This window comes from Nymphalis io, chromosome 14 (genome assembly GCF_905147045.1).
Source record: "Nymphalis io chromosome 14, ilAglIoxx1.1, whole genome shotgun sequence".
NCBI lineage: Eukaryota > Metazoa > Arthropoda > Insecta > Lepidoptera > Nymphalidae > Nymphalis > Nymphalis io.
Window position 1 is genome coordinate 1,444,601 of NC_065901.1, and position 21,557 is coordinate 1,466,157.

Genomic DNA, 21,557 nt, shown 5'->3' on the forward strand with positions numbered 1-21,557 from the left:
CACGAAAATAAGTTCACATTAAAAACATCTATTAATATCGATATGGATCTTGTGTTTGTATAGGTTACTATGAAATAAACAAAAAATTGTATAGGTTAATATTAAAGAAACATATGAAATAAGAATCTAGGTCGTGAGAAATCGTAAAATATTAACATATTAAACTCCATAGTCGATGCGGTATCGAATGCCGCAATAATATCAAAGCGTTGAAACTGTTTCCCAATTAATTTTAACTTGTCCAACAAACTTCACGAGTACCAAAAACTAAACACTAGCTTAACGTGGTAGTAACAGCGACTTGCAATTATATCACAGCTGATACGGGGTATTAATTCAAATTCCTACTACAAATTGCCAGTTACTTCACTTAGTAAACTTCGTGCGCCTAGTTTCCGCATATATGAATATATAACTTAGTCGTACATCGATTTAACTAAGTCAAAAGTAATATGAATAGTAATTGTGTTTTTCCAACTTGACGGTAAATTCTCTACACAATGCTAAGTTATTGCGATGTTTGCGACCGGCTATAAACGTTAGTGGCGAGGACGAATAAAGTTTTAAATTCAGTTGAGGCTAACATGTCTCCTTGCGCTGGGGTAGCGTTAATTTTTAAAAACATAAGAAACTTTATATGTGCAATTTATATTTGTTTTTGTTAAGGGCAAGTTTTGCTTTGTTCAAACAAAATTAACTTAACTCAAGTATGCTCTTAGAGGCACGTTTGAATCGTAAATTTTTAAGACTATATGTAACCAATTGTTTATTTCAATGTCTTCAATCGATTCATAAAAATATGTATAAAATCAAATCAAGTTAAATGAAATAAGTATAAATACAACAAATAAGGTTGGAAAGAAAATCTCACAAGAGTATCTTAAAAAAATATTCAGTATCTTGTCAAATAGATTTGTAACGTATTTATCTCGCGTATTATCTGAAGCGTGATCAGAACAAACGTATCGTACTCGGATTAGCCCGTGAAGTTCATTGAACCGATCTTTATGCCCCTGATATATCTTTAAGAGTATAATTCAATGGTTTTACTTTCAATGCAATATAAACCTTTATTTTTAGCCCATTCTACATTGTCGTTTACATTTCGGTTAAATACCGCATTTGTTTTTGTCATTGATTGACAAGGATAACGAAATTGAATGTAAAAACTTAAAAGTAACAGCCTATAAATATCTTTCAGGTAGGTTAAGGCCTCATCTTCCTTTTGAGGATAAGGTTTGGAGCTTATGCCACCACGCTGCTCCAAAACGTGGGTTGGTGGATATATATTTTTTTATGGCCTTTTAAATAAATAAAAAAAAAACTCTGGCAAATTATGGTACCGTAGTGATGGTTATTGACTAATAGTTAAACTGTAAATATAGATTTTTGCTAGCAATCATTTTTTTATGTTAATTTAAAATAAATAAAAACTGAGTTTCAAAATTGTGGAAAATGAAGACGCCATCCCACAAAAATATTTTTTATTTTCAATTTATATTATGATGTCCTCCTGAACGACGGCGACCAATTTCAGAAGAGATTAGCCAAATGCGCAGGAATAGTATATTATAGTGCATAAGTGTGTGCGCAAACACACAACCTTTTTTCCCTCCGATGGGACGGCAATCCGACACGACCGAAAAGGGTCCAAGTCCTTATATCAAGCCAGTAGACTAACGAGACAGTCAAATTTAATATCAAATGATTTAATTGAAAATATAATCCCTACACAAATAATATAATAATCAAATAATGTAGAATAATATAGAACAAAACTGGAATAAAACTAATTAAAAAGTTGAAGTTACTGTGCCAATCATTTTGAAGGTATTTATCAATAAAGAGCTATTTCCGTTTTCATATTTTTAATGAAGTCAATTTACAAACTTTATTAATATAATTTAAAATTTATTGTTTTTAGTGACTTAATTAAGTACGTCAGTTTATCGCTGTAAATAAAAACGAAGTATTGAAACGAAAACTTAGACCTCACTGTTGGTGGGACGACATTTTACGTTTTAAGGAATGATTAATTTTTCTATCGGCGGTGGTGGCCACTTACTTTTGAAATATGTTTACGATCCTCTGCATTGCATCCGGTCGGGACCCATTCTTCTGATCATCAAATACAAATTTAACAAAAAACTCGGCGATACCTAATCGGATTTGAAACAGTCACTTTCGATTAAAATCCACATGTTCTTTCCACTAGACAACGTCAGATCTTGTCATTATATTTGTCGAATATATGTACATTATTTAATGGAATCTGCCCTAAATACCTGTTCATAGATTATTCAATAAGAAAAGTTACGTTTGATGGAACCAAGGAACTATTTTTATAGACATTGAATCGTATCGTTATTCGACATGCAGACACGCAAAGGGCAACGACTTGCTAGCGTTGTTTTAGTTCAAGACAGTTACTTAATATATGTAGTTTTTAAAACTATCTAATATTATATATTTTTGAATATAAATTAAATCCAAATTCATATTCCTGTATTCAATGCAAAAATAATACTGAAAGAAAATACTCGACCTGAGAAAAACCGGTTTTTTTAATCATGTATGTGTGTGTTTACAATTTTTAATGACTTTTGATAGACTTAAATTTTTGTTACAATAGTATGTTCATTCATTTTGAAAAAAAAATCGTTATACAAGTAAATATAGACACTATAAATATATCGATCATTTGTGAGAGAAAATAAATGTACTAAAAGTTTGATACGAAAAATGTCACGCTCATAAAAATAGGCTTTCGGCCGTCTCCTGGAGTTTCACATAAGCCATTGTCAAAGCTATGTAAAAGTTACTATAATGCAAGCGTTGTTGCTAAAGTACTCGCTTTAAGCGTATGCTCATGAGATTGATGACTGCAGTGAAGCGAAGGAACTATGATAAAATACTGAATAGTGGAAAGTTCGCACTTCTGTTATCGTATGCTCTTAAGTTTCAGAAATGGTTTGAATTTTTATGTAGTTACAAACTGTTTACGTTAAGATAAATCTGTTTACTTTCAATCTTATATTACAAATTCATGTTACTTAGATTTTTATCTCGAACAGTATTACGACATATATTTTGATTTAAAAGTTTTTAGAGCTATATTTTTTTTTTGTTTTTCTATAGAGATAAAACATTCCAGAACATCAACTCTAGAGTTATTGCAATAACGTTTTCTTCATTTTTAACTACAATTAAAACTTTAAATTTTAAAACAAGAATCCTTCACGAAATAGTCGTTAAAAATTTTAATTTTAATATTCCTCATAATATTAATTTCCAACATTTTAATATTGTTCCATTCGCTTACTTGCGTCTTTTTTCGTCCAATTCAAACGAGCCTTCTTGAACTGGACATCGTCCTCTAAAGCCTATGAAATTTAAATGAAGCTCGGAAAGCTATTTCACTTCATTCGAAGTCAACACGCAATTTGTACGATATTACTTGAATCATTGACTACTTAAAATAAATTGCTGTTAACATTTTGTTACAGTGTCGTGTATTCCAAAAAAACATTTGAGTTAATGGACTACAATTTATTGGTGATGTACAATGCCAACCGCTAAGTTGTTGCCAGTCGTGTCTGTAATTGGTCTTGATTATGCATTTAGTTTAAATTTGAAACTGTTTTAAGGGTCTTGTTGTTAATTACCCAATAAGGACACATATTCCGGTCTATCCCGGTCTTAGGCCTTGGCGCTTTTGTTAAGAAATTCTCATTAGCAGCCCGGAGAAAGCAGGACCTTGAAAATAGACAAATAGTCTTCTATTCTCTTAACTTCTCATACTTCGCCTATATTATGTAAGCAGTATAAAAAAAATTATGTTGATCGTATCGTGGTGTTATTTCTAAAATTTATATTGTGCTCGAAAGACGAGTCCCAAAAAATTGATACATAGAAAAAATTAAACTGACTTTAAAACACTTATAAATACAATATGTATTTTGTATATATCAACATAATAGAATTGATAAGAGTGTCAAATGACAATACTAATGAGATATGAAAGAGGAAGTCTAAGTAAGATTCGAATCTTCTCTGATTATCAGTTTATAAACCAGCATATAGAATGTATTCCCAAAAACTACATTCAGTAATATACAATGCTTTAGTAAAACCTCATTTGGAATGGTACAAATTTGGGGAACCGCTGTAAAGACAAATTGACAAAAACTACAATTTCTTCAAAACAAAATTACTAAAAGCACTATACAAATACGATTATTCGATTCTAACTGAAAAAATAGCAAAAACACCAAAATTTCATAATATAATTCAGTTATATACACTCAAAACTTGCAAACAAGGAAAATAGTCACACAGGAAATACACTCCCAATTACGCTTTCATAACAAAACACCTTCGCACTGCACGAAAGACGAAACAAATTTGACTTGCCAAACATTAGAGCCAACTATGGAAAAAAATATGTAACGTGCAAATGTACAATAAGTTACCCGATGTAGTTGTAAATAGTGAAAGTTTTCCTATATTTAGGAAACGCCTTATTAAATATGTACAAAATAGCTTTTAGTTAATGAGCTCTCGTCGCTATGTATTGTGTTGTCGTTTTTTATAATATATATTATTTTTTCTATTACTAACTTCATCTGCTTTAAAGTATATAATTGTAATTTCACATTTAAGTGAATTTTAGTATTCTTTATGAGAAAAAAATGTCTTAAAGCAGATGCATAAAATTCGTCCTGTGGTTGTGTCAATGTGTCGAATACATTTCTGTGATATTTTTATTCAGCTTTATATCAACACAATGAAGCATAATCACTTCATAACTAATACACTTTTTCACTTCCTTTTTACATTTACACGCCCAAGTCTAGGTTTATAATCCCACATTAACAGATTAGTCAGACAGTAAAACTCATTACACAATAAGTCGGATGCCGATATTTTTTCAAATAAGCTTGAAAAATTTAAGACTTATGCTGAACTATTTAAGGTGTTCGTTGTCGGCTCAAAACAACTGATCTCTGATTTGTCTTTATTTTGTTATTACATAGTTTCTAGTAGTATTGTAATATTTATACCACTTATATTTCATTTTGTACTTCCAAATTGTGTTAAATTTATTTTTAATTATATAATTTTATTACTGTATATCATGTTGGTGATTCTAAATAAATAAATAAATATAATATAGTATATACATAATGTATCAGATATAAAATAAATAATTGCATTACTGGTTCAATCAATACGTTCATAAAATTGTTGATATTATTTAATTTGGAATTGCGCTAGCCTGAGGTTGTATATTTAATTTATTATATATTAACTAGCGAAATGCTTTCGTTGAGACTCGCGTTCTATGTTTTCGGACCGAATTCAACAAAACAACCTTGGACGATTTGCATCGTTAATTGCGATGCAGGAAATTCATGCTAAAACACTCATTACGGCGTTGTTAGTTCTATAAACCAAAGAACATTATTTGTGTAATTCCACTTTCATGGAAACTGTATAAATTTACATAACAATGAGAAAACGTTCACCCCAAGTTAAGTGATCTTCGTGATACCTCTGCGAGTTTCTGCTCTTTGAGAACTTTAAAGTCTCAAATGTGTGCTTTCAAACTGAAATCGTTTTAAAAAATTCAACTAGAGATAGACAGTTAATACTATGAATAAAAATGACTTTAGATTTTCTTTATTTAAACATTCAATTTGAAACATGCTAATTTTTTCACCTTACTACAATTTTATAAGAAAGTGAATTTTCTTCGATTGATTTTGTTATTTTTGGGTGAATTTCTTTTTGTGTGAAATAAGCATACAAATAAATGAGACATGGAATGTTACGTCAGCTTTGATAGTGAATAGTAGTCCAAATGTCGCACTGTTGGGCAATGGAGTCTTATCTTGATAAGGAAGAACTAAGGTGCCATCTTATTTGATATCCACATATAGAAGAACTTCATCCGGTATTTGCAAGTTTCCTCACGATATGTTCCGTCCACACCGAACACGAGATGAATTATAAACACAAATTCTATAACGTTCTATCCAGGAGACAGAAGTAGAACAGAAGTATCATTCTACTGATTGTAATAAAAAGGAGGTGGTTAATGAAGTACGACATTAAATTCTTTTATAAACAACCCTCTTAGGGTGTTTGTTCAGCTACGGGAAAATAAAGGGATTCTTTATAACGACTCAGCTTGTCTAATTCGATTATCGGTTTTGCTCATTTTCGCTTAAAAACAGGAGATAAAGTTCATTACAATCATAAAAAAACCCCTAAATGCCTATTTCTCTCGAGAAAACTTTCCCATATTTCCAATTTCGCCAAAAGAACTAATATTGGCATTCTTCCGTGACTGGATAGATATTTAATTTCCTCTTATATTTTAATATCTCTCCAAGTTTAAAATAACCATTTAGAAATGTTGAAACGTGTCACATTCAAAGCGGGAAGTTAGCACTGGTGGATTCGAAATTTATCCAGAAATTTTACGTATGAAAAAGGTCGGTTTTGCACGGAGTTTTGTCTTTTCACATACATATTATAAAAGATTTGCTAACGCCACGTTCTTTGTTATCTCTACAAAGTGAAGGATATGTATTCTCCGAGAAGTTTTTGTCGAAATAACAAAATCTGTTTGTATTAGCAACAATTATTTATATAACTATACAGTATTGTAAGAATGAAACGTGTGAAATTGGCAAATGTGAAACATCAAGATGGATGGTTTGGTTAATGATTTAATACTTATGAGTAGTTTTATAGGAATTTATAAATTTATAGCAAGATAAGATTTTTTATTTAATTTTAAGTTGCCTGTTGCCGTTAATAACTTTTTTAGTGTGAATCGTCGGTTTAGATAGCCACATTTATGATGACATGTTACGACGTGTCGACTTTATAATGACAGTTTTGACTCTGAATGATACTGGGTCGAGTTTGTAAGCCATCGATCGTATCATAATTTTTTCGACGTATTTCTGTATTCGAATGTTCTATGTAGACAATAAAATACAATAAAAGTTATTAGTGACGCATATGTTCACGACATGGGTTCTTCCCTCCGGCAAGAGTTTTCGGCGCGATTAGACGTTCACCAGATTTTATTTTTTAATCGCTATTTGAAAGCGTTTTTTGCGTATTAGGACAAGAATTTGTGTTTTGCGGTGCTTTTATTAATTTTATGTAATAATAATAATATTTTTTTGATGACACAATCGCCAAATTTTTTTGTTTAGGATATAAAGGTTCTATTTGTTTTAAAATTATTAATTTATACTGACGTTAACACATATAGAACGCCTTTAAGCAATTAATTCACTTTTTTATCTCGATTATATATTCTTTCATATAAAAGAATGTACACTACATACATATAGTGATTTTCTTTCGATTACAAATAGTATTTATTTATATACATACAAACATATAAAAGAAGCATCTTCAAGGCTACCTCTGTAACGAGGCGGAGGTGACACCCTCCTGCCATGAGTGTGGTGCGCCTTCGGACACAGCGTGCCACATTCTGATGGAGTATGCCGCTTGGGGACCTCAGCGCCTGTCCCTGGCTGCCTTAGTCGGTGAAGACCTCTCGCTGCCGAGTATGATAAGGGCCATGCTTGGTAGCGAGAGGTGCTGGTTCGAGACGGTCTCCTTCTGCGAAAATGTCATGTCGCAGAAGGAGGCAGCGGAGCGGGAGCGTGAGGAGAGGGCCTCCGCTGAGTCGCTTCGCCGAATAAAACCGGGGAGAAGGCGTCGGCGCTATGCGCATCTTCTCCTCCCGCCGTAAGTATTGCGGAATTAGGGGGTCTTTGTACCCCGAGAACCTCCTAGGATTTGGAGGAATGCAGAGGTGGGCCAACCGTCGGGGCTTCACGGTAGTATGCGCAAGCGATCCCGTGACGCCCCTCGAAAAGGCGGTGTGGGTACCGCTGGTTTTTTAGTGGGTATTCCGGCGTATGCTCGGCGCCGGCGAGTCCAACATACCCCCCCCCCACTTCAAGTTGGGGAAACGCGTAAACGCGTAAACGCGTTTTTCCAGCGAAATAAAAAAAAGGCTACCTCTTTAAAGAGAAATGATTATGTTTTTTATTAGCCAGGATCGTAAATCGGGCATAGTGTGCGAACAACTTATACTTAAAATTTATTTAATGTTTATAAACTTAATAAAAACATGTAATATAACAACATACTACATATATACATATAAACTTATATAAGAAATAAATAACCATATACATATAATAATACAACATGCTATAGTATATTCTAATTCAGTATAAAAACTTTGACAAAACATACACAATATTATTGAAATTTATAAACAATTATTATATCATATTAAGTCAATTATACATTATGTATATAAAAATCCAACAAACGTTGAAAGAGGAACTCGATCTTTTTCAGTAATATCTGATCAACTGCAGCTGGATATGAAACCGATTTAATGAATGAACGAATGAATACCCATTCAGATGTGAATGTACTCGTATCGACACGATATCAGTTCACTTCGACGAGAAATTAATACCTTTTTTTTTTCGGTTGAAATATTTCTTTGATCGAATAATTTGATTTCGATCATTTTCATTTTGTGATGTTGATTAGAAATTCTTCGGAATGGTTTTTTTTTGTTTCACTTAGGCGTTAGGTTTTAGTCTTGCAATTTCTTGTGCAAGAAGTATATTTTTAATTATTTTTTATCAAATACCTGAAAGTCTCGTTGGCTAGTTAATAAGGTTCCAGATCTCAAGGTTTGGAGTCTTCAAAACCTCGATCGGGCCAATAAAAAGAATCGGTTTTATATCAAGAAATTCTCAGTTATTAATGCTTATGTGCTTCAGAAAGCACGTAGAGCTGTGGTTCAAGTCAAGCTACCGAGATGGAGAAAATATTGTTAAATAAATTTTTCGTGGAGTACCGGCTTAGAATAGTACTCCCCCAATCTCATCCCGTGGGTGTCGTAAGAGGCGACTGAGGGACGGGGAAAAGGGGGGATGGGCAGCAGCGTCCCCCCTCCCATAAACATCTTACCCCCTACTGCGCTCGCCAACACGCCTGCCCAGCGCGGCGAGTATGGGCAAACCCCTCCCTAAATGGCAGATGCGCCCAAAAAAAGGCCCCCAGTTACCGGCAAGCCCGCTAGGCCCGACCAAGGTAGCGGTCGCGGTATCGGCAGGGCAGGGGGTGCTAAGAATCACCGGTTCACGGCAGGCTACCGTATAAAGCGACTGAAAATGGCAACGTATAATGGACGCTCGATGAGGCTGGACCATCACCTCGCCGAATTAGAAGTAGAGTTAAGTCATATAAACTGGCATATACTGGGGTTATCTGAAGTCCGAAGACAGGGGGAGGACACGATAACTCTAGAGTCCGGTAACTTACTCTACTTCCGCGAAGGTGATAACCTCTTCCAGGGTGGTGTCGGTTTTCTAGTCAAAAAGGATCTCATTAGCAGCATTGTGGAAATCAGTAGTGTGTCGAACCGGGTAGCGTACCTTGTCCTAAAACTTTCCGACAGGTACTCCCTGAAGGTTGTACAGGTATATGCGCCAACTTCGACATACTCTGATGATGTGGTCGAAGCGATGTACGAGGACATCGCAAAGGCCCTCAACGACACCTCGAGGGCCCACTACAATGTTGTTATGGGAGACTTTAATGCTAAAGTGGGAGTACAAGATAGCGGTGAATCAAAAGTCGGATCTTACGGCTTGGGCTGCAGAAATCACAGGGGGCAAATGCTGGTAAACTTTCTCGAAGCGCAGGGGCTTTTTTTGATGAATTCTTTCTTTCAAAAGAAGCCTCAGAGGAGGTGGACCTGGCGAAGCCCCGATAACGTGACAAGGAACGAGATAGACTTTATCATCTCGAATAAAAGGCACATATTTAGAGATGTTTCAGTGATCAACAGGTTTAATACCGGAAGTGATCACCGCTTGGTTCGAGGCACTCTAAATATCAACTTAAAAGCCGAAAGATCGAGAATGATGAGGTCTACTCTCCGACCTACCATGCTCCAAGCTGCTCAAGGCTCCGAAAAGTTCCAAATGGAACTTCAAAATCAATTCACCGCGTTGGAAACCATAAGCAGCATTGATGAGAGAACCGACACGCTGGTCAAAATACTGCAAAACACATCCCGCAAGTGTTTTCCGCCACAGAGAAGAGACAACGCACCAAAACTCTCTGCTGAGACACTCGAGCTCATGAGAAAACGACGAGAACTACCATCGTTTTTGTCAGATAAGGCCTTAAACCGAACAATAAAAACGCTGACGCGACGCGATCTCCGACGCTCCAATACCCGTGCCATCAAGGCTGCGATTGAGCAAAATCGGGGATCGAAAGTGTTCGCTCGCAAGTTTGGGAGGCCGCGTCTGACAAAACTTAAAACTGAAAATGGTGGGGTCGTTACCTCTAGGCCTGAGATTATCGGAGAAGTAGAGAGGTTTTATGGGCAGTTGTTCTCTTCAAGATCGGATAAACCCATGGGAATCAGTATTGATGACCAGCGCGCCCCTCTTATGCGCCATTACTCCGAGGAGCTCCCGGTCGTTGACCAAGGAGAGATTAGGGCGGCTCTAGAACAGCTTAAAAACAACAAATCTCCGGGAGATGACGGAATCACAACAGAGTTGCTTAAGGCAGGCGGGACTCCGGTCCTGAAAGAGCTAGCAAGCCTCTTTAATTCCGTCATCCAACATGGCAAGACCCCGGAAACGTGGAGCGGGAGTGAGGTGGTACTGTTTTTCAAGAAAGGTGATAAAACCCTCTTGAAAAACTACAGACCAATCTCCCTCCTGAGTCACGTGTATAAGCTGTTCTCAAGAGTCGTCACGAACCGTCTCGCCAGACGACTTGACGAGTTCCAGCCCCCAGAGCAAGCCGGCTTTCGATCAGGCTACAGCACCGTGGACCACATCCATACTGTTCGGCAGATTGTGCAGAAGACCGAAGAGTACAATCAGCCGCTGTGTATGGCATTTGTGGACTACGAGAAAGCCTTCGACTCCATCGAAACCTGGGCAGTGCTCGACTCATTGCAGAGATGTCATATCGATTGGAGATATATCGAGGTACTGAGATGTCTGTACAACGCCGCTACAATGACTGTCCACATCCAGGACTGTAAGACGAAGGCGATCCAATTGCGCAGAGGGGTGAGACAGGGGGATGTAATATCCCCGAAACTGTTCACCAACGCGTTGGAAGACGTTTTCAAAACGCTGGATTGGACTAGGTATGGAGTCAATGTAAACGGCGAGTACATCTCACACCTTCGATTTGCCGACGATATCGTCATCATAGCAGAGTCGCTGGAACAACTCACCGAAATGCTGCGTAGCCTAGGCGAGTCTTCCCGGTGTGTCGGTCTCGGCATGAACTTGGACAAGACCAAGGTCATGTTCAATAGGCATGTCGTGCCGGGACCGATATACGTCGAGGGCAAACCTCTCGAAGTTGTTAGTGAATATACCTACCTAGGACAGATTATACAAATCGGTAGGAACAACTTCGAGAAGGAAGCCGATCGAAGAATTCGCTTGGGATGGGCAGCATTTGGCAACCTTCGTCAGGTCCTCAAGTCGTCTATACCGCAATGTTTGAAGACGAAAGTCTTCAACCAATGCGTCTTACCTGCCATGACATACGGTGCCGAAACGTGGACACTAACTGCGGGACTAGTCCACAAATTCAAAGTCGCTCAGCGTGCTATGGAGCGAGCTATGCTCGGAGTATCTTTGAAGGATAAGATCAGAAATGAGATTATCCGGAAAAGAACCGGAGTCACCGACATAGCTTGCAAAATTAGCAGGCTGAAGTGGCAGTGGGCTGGTCACGTATGTCGTAGGACCGATGGCCGTTGGAGCAGACGAGTCCTAGAGTGGAGACCGCGAATCGGCAAGCGCAGCGTAGGGCGCCCTCCAGCCAGGTGGACCGACGACCTTAAGAAGGTGGCGGGCACCAACTGGATGCGGAAGGCGGAGGACAGGGAGCTTTGGCGCACCTTGGGAGAGGCCTATGTTCAGCAGTGGACAACGATTGGCTGTTGATTGATTGATTGAAATTTTTCGTATAGCTTATAGACCCAATAAATGGGATATGCGCAAGCGAAAGATGAATGATCACTAAATAATATAATATACAATAATCTGAATGGATTTTTCTTTATCTAGCTATCATATATATAGTGTTTGTTTTAATAATCTTTTGGGTACCAGTGTACCATATTTATTTTTTAACCCTTAAATATTTTCGGGGAATAGTAATTTTAAAAACGCTTAAATATTTTTCCATAGCAGAAATAATACTAACTCTTTGAGAATACGGAAGTAATAAGGGTAAGAAGCTTACGCTTATTATTTTCAATAATGTCTGTACGTCATAATTTATAGAAGTCTTTGTATCTTTTATGATTTTACAAACAATTTATAATATTCATATTCAGAGCTAAGATGGCTAGAACAGGCTAGGTATTATAAGTTTTGTTTGTTTTCCCGGATTCACGCAAAAACTACTAAACCGATTGATATGAGAGATTCATTGCAATAGATTATAGTTTCGAGAGAAAATAGGCTTTAGTTGTCAAATAATGCTTTATATTTATTTATATGAATGAACGAGTTAAAGTTTTACGTCAATTAAGCTATTTATACTTTTATATTTTTTATCTGTAATGTTAACTGCCATTAAATGAGATTTTTTTTATTTATTTACGTATGTATTGAAACAGAAGGTGAGCCAGGATAGCGATAGAAGTGTTGTGTTGTTATAAACAATATTCATTAAAGAGGCAGAGTAACCACTCTGTTCAAGTTCAACAATAATTATGATTGTTCATTGTAAATACATCGCTTTTTATACAAAAGTTAAATCATTATAATGTCGGTAGTTGTAAAAATCATATCACGAAGTTAAATAACATTAAAACAAAATATATAATCAAATTAACTTTAATAAATATTAGGTTATTCCAAATTATATACGCGTTGGTCGTAGCGTTGAGTTTAACAGTATATACTCGAATTAATCGGAGAACCATGATGATGATGAAATAAGAACTATATTAATTCCACTTTTTACATAACTTTAATAGATTTTATCAAATTATGTAACATTGACAATACGGATATTTACAAAAAGTTTAGGGCGTGGACCCAAATTTAGTATACGGTACCACGGTAGATGGCCTGGCGTCATGCCGCAACACAGTGCCGTGTACGGTGCACCGCAATATTTTGCTGTTGCTTAGTTCGCATGTGTTAGTAAAAATGTCTGACAATTTATATGTCGGATATTTAATTTCACTAGAAGAAAATTAATTAACGCCATCTAGTGACATACAATATAAAACAAGTCTTATTTGGAAATTAGTAAAGATCCAACTTTCTAACAACTAGTCTTTTTCAGCTTCAATAATTCATAATAATTACAAAACTTATACGAAAAGAAGGCAGTCGATGATCAATATATCATATTTAACATGAAGTGTGGTATAAAATTGTGATATGTAAGGAATTTAAACGGAAACCCTTATCCCTGCCTCGGAGCGAGGTTCTTAAAGTATCACAAATGGAACAACTTTAATGTAAGAAAATTTTGTTCTTTTTATTTCAATTTTGTATTTTATAAAAATGTCTGTATATACAATAAAATTAAATTAATGAAAATATTCACCAAGAAGAATATTACAAGTAAAGAGAAAATATCGCATTATTAATTTTATGTTGACGGTACATCTGTTGGATGATCAAATATGTCAATGCTCGAAGTGAAGTATCGAAATGTGTCAACTAAGTGTACACACTGAAATGGACACAGTGTAATGATAGGTTGACATGGGCAGCGCTGTCGAACATAGTTGAGAATAGAATCTCTTATATAATAAAACTAGCAAACCGTAACGGCTTTTTATGTTCTGATAATTTGTAAATGAATACAATGTCACAATCGAAAAACTGAATCAAATGTTTGAAGTAATATTATGTAATGTATTTGATAAGGATTAATCACCAACATTATTTAGAGCCTTCTTTATCTTACTGTTGGGCACCTCTATAGCAAGCCTGCCTGTGTCAATATGGTACAGATGTTAGGGACTTCCAACGCTACACTTCTCTTCTCTCGGCCACTATTCCGTCACCGACTTACCCGATCCGTCGTCACTTCTGATTGTCAAGTGTGCCCAATTCCACTTTTAATTCAGCTTTCACGTAATAATTTGGTTCGATATTTTTATTTCCTATTTTTACTGTGTGTAAAATAAACTAAAATATAATTTGGATTTTCCTTTAAGTAATAAATCTTAAAAATATTGTTACTGAGTAAAGATGTACGCTGTTATAGTTCTTGTGTTGAAGTGGATAACTGTTAAATTGATTAATAAATACACGATAAATAAACAAATATCTGAGGAATTTACATTTTACATTTTCTCATTGCCGATATAAAAGAACGTATATATTAGAAAAACATAATATCACCCAACAAACCTAGTGAATATATTGAAGGAAAAGTATGAAACAAAAAACTGATAAAAGTTCTCTCAATAGTCTGCTATTTTGCTGGCTTCAGTATTCAGTATTAACCAATACGCCGAGGAACAAAACCTAAGTCTATGTTTGTCTTTGATACTTGAAACTGTTCAGGGAATACCTGAGCTCAGTATATACCGAATTGCAAGACGAAATAAAATCTTCAGCATGAACACAGAAATGTACAATAAAAATATATATTCCATGAAGTATTGAATACATATAAATTGAATTATTTTTATGATCATAATAATAATAATCATATAGGAAAAGACAAAACAGTGCAGTAATTTATTTTCTTTTTTTATTTGGTAGGTTTTAGTGTTAAAAATAAAAAAACATTGAAATTATATAAAAAAAATGCAAATGTATATTCTTCCAATATCAATAATGATTATTTAAAGTTAAATTTTGTCCACTGAGTGAGCACTGGTATTATTAACAGTGTTTAAGAACATATTCATCAAATTTCATAAGGGAATTATTTTAATTAAAACAACTCTAAAATACATAGAACACCTAAGTCCTATTTACAAATCTAAACGAATTAATTAATCTAAAAAAATAAAAGACTTATCAAGGACAGAGCTGCCTACATAACTTTAGTTGGTAAGCTTATTTTTAAACATGTATTGGTCACGATTAATAATAAAATGTAACTACAATTAAATATATTATATTATATAACATATATTTTTAAAGCAAATTGCGGTAAATAAGAAGAAAAATAATAAAACATGATTAAAATTAAAAATATTTTAACATAAGAAAAGTTTCACATTAAACCATTGTAGCGTTATGTCCAATGCACCTTCGACAATGTGTTATGATAGGACGTTATCTCTTTGCCAGTAGCGCCACGGCTGTCTGGCGACATGAGACGCTTACATAAACCGACAAGATAGATAATGCGGAATTTCTCACAATAATCCTGTACCTGATGGTACATGAACAACCAATACTGTTTATTTTTATGAGAAAACCTCTTTAATTAATTTAATTTTACTATTAAATTTAAACTAAGTAAACATGTGGAATTACAAGGTCGAAGTCTATCACAACGTTTCTCGATCTGCGTTTTGCTTAGAAACGTTACTGACGTTGACGTAACCATTTGCCACGTGTGAGTTTATTGCTCGCGGATTTGTTTACATTATAATTATTATAACTCTTACTTATAAAACTCGGAACTTTTAATTAATAGTTACAAGCGATAAATGGAGTGGTAATATATATGTATATCTGAATACCTGATTATTACATGGATGTAATGTAAATAAATACGTATCGTGCACGTGTCGTTTTGAGTGTCGTCGCGTGTAAAAGTACACTACGACTCGCCTTTTTAACGCTTCTCCCTCTAAGCCGTTTTGTTTGCCAACTTTTAACAGAATTGCTTAGCTTTTGGTCAAATAAAACATATTGGTTACCACAGCTTAGCTTTCTGGCATTGCATACAAACAGTGAAATAAATGTTTACGTAAATACGTATTATCTGTTTTACCTAACATTGCACATTTTTATTAAAATTATTTGACTACAATAATAGTTTTTAAATTATAATTAGGTGTACACGGTGTAGAAAAACCTACCTATTAGTATAAACTAATGATTGATTGATGATGACCTGATCGACTTTAGCCACGGCAGCCAATCTAAAGAGAGATTAGCTAACTACGCAGGAGATATTATAGTGCACAAGTGTGTGCGCAAACACAGGTGCACTCTATTCCCTAACTCTCATAATCCGATGGGACGGCAATCCGACACGACCGGAAAGAGTTCAGGCGCAGGACCAACGGCTTTACGTGCTTTCCGAGGCACGGGAGTGTATACACTTCCAACTTCCAGACTCCGGGCTGCTGCTGAGAATTTTCTGACAGAAAAACCCAATAACTTTTTATTGGCCCGACCTGGGAATTGAACCCAGGACCACCGGGTCTGCGGCCTTATATCAAGCCACTAGACCAGCGAGGTATAGAATACGTATTATCTATACTTATAGATGAATATAAAATCTCATAATTCAATGGGAATTCCCATGTTTATGATCATCATTACAATAGTACGTGCTTGTAACACGACTCCCCGTATATGTGATCACATTCAGTATATTATGTAGATCTGAGATGCATTTGAATTACAATATAGTTATAGTCTAATAATTAATTTGATCGCTTAAATTATTGCTAATTCCGAATTGCCGTTTTGAAATCTTATATATCTAGTTGAAATATACCTGCGGCTTAGCTCGTGTGTGTTTCAAGTTCGCTATACTGTCTTTATTTTTGTTATTGAAACATTGACATTTGTTTTTTTTATAAATAATATGTTTAAAATTTACTATCTAGAAAATGTTTAATTAAATTAATGCAGGTTAAAACGAGAGCAAGCAATATCGAGTTTTCGTGTGCTTCTTTTGTATTTATAATTTATCTTGTGTTTGGTAAGGAAAACATCGCGAGGAAACTTGTGTGTCGAATGAAATTCTGCTGTGTGTATCTTATCTATTCACTTGCATTGCAGCAGTATGGTGGAATAAACTCTAAGCCTTTGCCACAAGGAGTTTTTTGCCTAAGCTTGGAACATTTACAGGCTCTTAATCTTCATTTTACCAAAACCTATTGTTGAAAATAATTGTTGTAAACGAAAACCGTATATGACGTAAATATTGTTACCAAAATATCCTTTATAAACTTTACATGACTCTGTTATTCGAACGAGTCTGGAAGATTCTGAAAGCGCGACAAAACATTTATCTTTTTGCTGTTTGTTGAATTTATCTCGTCCTACAATGTAGTATATTTATCAAAACGCCTCCATTAGCGACAAGTTTTCCTCTTATAGATGATATTTGCGGGTTTATTTTATCGTTAATATAACATTGATTGATATTAAGCAAAGATTTCACTGTTATTAAATAACCATTTGGCAGATGTAAAGGTCTTAAGAACATAAATACGGGGTCTTTATCAAATCTTCACTTTACAAGGCCAACTTAATAGAAATATATATATGTACAGTTTTATAGGAAATCGGGAATAAGCGTGTTTATTAAAGTTATGTAACTGTGAGTAGTTTAGCATGTGGATGTCCTCACTGCTGGGTCGACACCTCGTCTCTCTTCGAGAAGAAGATTTGAAGCTTTAAACAGTTCAATGCGTGTCGCGTAATATATGCAGGTTACCTCACGATGTATTTCTTCACCATTAAAGACGAGCTCAGTTTTAAACAAAATATAGCACATAATAAATCGGATTAAATTATGCATATAATTATACGTATATTTTCTATCGAAATCAATTTAAAACATTTTAATTTATATAACAATAAGCTGGCCTAGGACTTTGTTCTTGTGAAAGTCGGTTGTATAACGCATTCCTGTTTGCTTAAATATAACGATTACTCACTGTCATACGATTACAATGAAACAATGTTGCTCCAAGATGAGCTTAATCTACTTGTAAAAACCGAAAGAAAAATCATTCAGTAGTTTCAGAGTTGGGACAGACAAAAATAAATATTGTGCGTAATAATATGATATCAGAGAGTTTTTGTTATTTTCCTTAATAAAATAATAATTGACTGCCTCGTTGGTCTAGTGGCTTGATGAAAAGCCGCATACCCGAAGGTCCTGGGTTCAATACCCAGGTCAGGCCAATAAAAAGTTATTGGGTTTTTCTGTCAGAAAATTCTCAGTAGCAGCCCGGAGAATGAAAGTTGGAAGTGTGTACACTCCCGTGCCCCAGAAAGCACGTAAAGCCGTTGGTTCTGCGCCTGAACACTTTCCGGTCGTGTCGGATTGCTATCCCATCGGATTATGAAGCTAGGGAATAGAGAGTGCACCTGTATTTGCGCACACACTTGTGCACTAGAATATCTCCTGCGTAGTTGGCTAATCTCTCTTTAAATTAGCCGCCGTGGCCGAAATCGGTATGGAAGACATTATTGCTATTAATATAATAATGGTTAAAAAAACTATTATCATCAGAAATCTAGCAGACAGAAGTCCTTTTGCGAAAGCTATGTACTATACTTAGTATTTGTTATAGGTATTTCATTCTTAATATATTTGTTTAAATATAATATTTTTCATTTAGTAACAAAAGTAAGATTTCAGATGGAACACATACACAGCTGTTCTTTTACATATACATTAACTTTATCTTAGACTTTTTTTTACGAAGGCTTTAATAATGGGACCAAGATTTAGAATTTAGGCGCCGACGGAAAAGGCTTCGTGCCAAGACGCTAAAGCGGTTATTTAGCCTTTCGTGCATTTGGAGTTTAAGTAAGTTTTAAAAAATAAAATATTGTGAGTATTTATTTTATAACGACTGACCCTTTTTCCACTAAGCTTAAAGCTATAAAGGTAGGCGACAATAGCTATTAATAAAGTAAATTGGTAAATAATGAGAAAAATAATATGGTTATAATATGCAATTTTATATGTATTCTTCAAATTTTGAATATTGATTATTGTCAGTTTTCGACCATTGGATGAACACTAGTTTGTATAATCTTTTATAGAAAAGTATGTCTTGAATCTTAAGCTGCCCGTCCCAGCTTCGCATGGATAGAATATCTACATAATACTTTTACTTTGTAATATCTCTATTGGTTTACACAGCGCACGTCAGTAAAGTCAATTAACACAATATTTTAATAAATTATACACCTTTACCACGGGATCACTCTGTTTATTGGTAAAAACTGTATGAAAATCCGTTCAGAAGATTTTGAGTTTATTGCGTTCAACGACAGACGCATTCGCTGAAGAGAATTTGTTATATTATACTATGTGGTAATATTTTAACAAAAGCTATAAATTTATTGCATGACATAATGTAAAGTGAACAAAGAAATGCTTTCAAACATATTATATTTATATGTTTTCTTTCGTTAAGCCAGATTGAATTTAGTTACTTTATACCTTAAAAAACTTGACAGCCTCATTGGTCTAGTGGCTAGATATAAGGCCGCTGACCCGGAGATCCGGGGTTCAATTCCTAGGTCGAGCCAATAAAAAGTTATTTGGTTTTTCTGTCAGAGAATTCTCAGTAGTAGCCCGGGGTCTGAAAGTTGGAAGTGACTAAACTCCCGTGCCTCGGAAAACACCTAAAGCCGTTGGTCCTGCGCCTTTCCGTTCGTGTCGGATTGCCATCGCATCGGATAATATTAGCACTCTGCACTTGAGCACTCACTTGTGCACTATAATATGTTGTCGTGTACTACGCGTATCTCTCTTGAGATTGGCCGCCGTGGCCGAAATCGGTCTGGTGGACCCTACCTTAAAAAATTAAAAATATTTTTTATCAAATCGTCGAAATATTTTAATCACGAAACGATAATACGACGCAGAGTAATAAGAGATTTACACCGCCGCCGCATCGGGTTGACACGAGAAAACCGAATGAGGTGCCAAAGTAACATATTCCTTATTTATTACGTTCATTTAAGAACGAACATAAATTTAAATTAAAAAAAAAATAGTGTCAAGAGAAAACGTCTTCTTATTTTATATATAGATTTTTTGTATTCACGCAAAGAGTACAACTTGATTATTTAAAGATTTAAGGTTAAACAATGCTGTCTTTTTCTTTCGAATGTTAAATAAATTATATCAGAAAGAGAGGTGCTTAACTTAGCTTCTGTTAAACAACTTGTACAGTGTATACTGGTGGTAGAGCTTTGTACAAGCCCGTCTGGGTAGGTACCACCCACTCATCAGATATTCTACCGCAAAATAGCCGTACTTGTTATCGTTGTGTCCGGTTTGAAGAGTGAGTGAGCCAGTGTAATTACAGGCACAAGGGATATAACAACTTAGTTCCCAAGGTTGGTGGCACTTTGGCGATGTAAGCGATGGTTAACATTTCTTACAATGCCAATGTCTATGGGCATTGGTGACCACTTGCCATCAGGTGGCCCATATTTTCGTCCGCCAACCTATACTAATAAATGAGAAGACGTTTTTGATTATTTTTGTTTGCTTACTGAAAAAACTATTAAAATTTATAAACTATATGCCAAAATATGAAGCGCATTTTGGAGAAATTTCAATATTTTTATATACAATTTAAAGTAAATAATATTGTTACATGCGTAGTTGCGCTTTGTAGTTTCAACCGCTTTGAATTTAGGCTATTGAAGTGTCATGCGTGAATTTCATGTTCTTTTTTTAAATTTTATTTATAAATATTACAAAAGTATAATTTATTTCCCCATAAAATTAAGCCCAACGAATTCGCTAAAGCGAATTTTCTTACTAATTTCATCCATCTCAAATCGATTGCGGATCCAATCTTAAAAAGATTATCTAAAAGTTCGCGATTTAAACTCTTTGTCTCATCTTCGTCGTTCATTAATAAGGGAATATTCGTCCATCCGCTTTCTCTGATTTAACGTCATGTTAAATTAAAGCGAACTCAATAACAGATTCACAAGTACAATACATATTTTAATTGACAAATATCGTTGAAATGTTACTATTTAGCAACGAAACCCAAAGACAGTCCAAATAAACACTACGAGGAAGTGTTTTATCATTAAATATTATAGTTGTGGATATTGTAAGGACTCCTGCATATGTCGGACAAATTGCGCCACATATATACCACCCGCAGCAGTGGGTTACTGCAAGTTTTATGTTAAAACCATTTATATATAGGGCCTCATTACATTATAAAAAATGTACTATATATTAGTTACCTGTCCCCTCTATACACGAGTCGAATAAGAGTCAACATTAAACGCTTATGTTGAAGGAAACACATACAATGGTCAGGAACCTATGGAACCATATGGTTTTACGCAAAACGATTCACTAGTTTCATCAACATGTATGGTTTAGTAAGGTATAGAGGACTACTTTGTGCAAAAGTCCTATTTCATTGCGCCATTACGTAACGAAAAGGGTCTTCTTTAAATTTTAAAATCTATCTCTTTCGATTTAATAAAAATCAATTAGAATTTTTATACAATTTCTACGGCTTAACCTGTTTTAATCGTTACCGC

At 35.1% G+C, this 21,557-nt stretch overlaps 1 long non-coding RNA gene across 1 annotated transcript in view; it reads left to right on the forward strand.

Annotated features, from left to right (window-relative positions):
* The window catches only part of LOC126773458 (uncharacterized), a 417,434-nt gene extending 396,982 nt beyond the window's left edge, over positions 1-20,452 (forward strand). The window contains exon 3 of the long non-coding RNA XR_007669736.1: positions 20,379-20,452. This is a non-coding gene — a long non-coding RNA (uncharacterized LOC126773458). The remainder of the gene's footprint in view (positions 1-20,378) is intronic.
* Positions 20,453-21,557: the final 1,105 nt, after the last annotated feature.